This window comes from Colobus angolensis, unplaced genomic scaffold (genome assembly GCF_000951035.1).
Source record: "Colobus angolensis palliatus isolate OR3802 unplaced genomic scaffold, Cang.pa_1.0 Scaffold40, whole genome shotgun sequence".
Taxonomy (NCBI): domain Eukaryota; kingdom Metazoa; phylum Chordata; class Mammalia; order Primates; family Cercopithecidae; genus Colobus; species Colobus angolensis.
In genome coordinates this window covers 8836626-8837167 of record NW_012117377.1, presented here as the reverse complement: position 1 = coordinate 8837167, position 542 = coordinate 8836626, and the positions used below count along the sequence as shown (strand labels likewise).

The following is a 542-nucleotide window of genomic DNA, read 5'->3' as shown; positions in this document are numbered from 1 at the left end:
GTGCGCCCCCTCACCTGGCCTTTTTTTTTTTTTTTAATTTGTTTCCTCCTTCTTGAATCAATTTTGGTAATTTACACTTTCTCAGTATTTTCCAGTATTTTACCTATTGATAAACTGCAAATACATATTAATATCATATTGGCACACTGATGATGATAATCAGTAGTTACTACAGAGACACATGAGGTTACCATTTTAAAGGCTGAAGAAGAGCTTAATGCCTGTTAACACATAACTTCCTGTGGTCAGACAAACCTCAATTGAAGACCTAGTTTTTCTACTTATTAGGTGCATTACTGAGCCAGTTATTTAAGCTTCCTCAGCTTTAATTTCTTCATCTATAAAAAATGGAGGAAGATAATTACTCTATAGGTATTTTTTAAAGTTACATAAAACACTTAGCACAATGTTGGGCATATGGTAAGCATTCAATAAATGTGAACATTTAAAATCTTTAGGTTGATTTTACACCAGTAAACTTTACCTTTATTTTTATGTAATGTTATAAAGGTAACTGATTTTTTTTTTTTTTTTTTTTTTTT

General features: G+C 30.1%; 1 protein-coding gene across 1 annotated transcript in view; it reads right to left on the bottom strand.

The window, feature by feature from the left end:
- SCCPDH (saccharopine dehydrogenase (putative)) overlaps positions 1-542 on the bottom strand; it is a gene marked incomplete at its 5' end in the record, with an annotated part of 61420 nt that overhangs the window by 42069 nt on the left and 18809 nt on the right. The window lies entirely within an intron of this gene.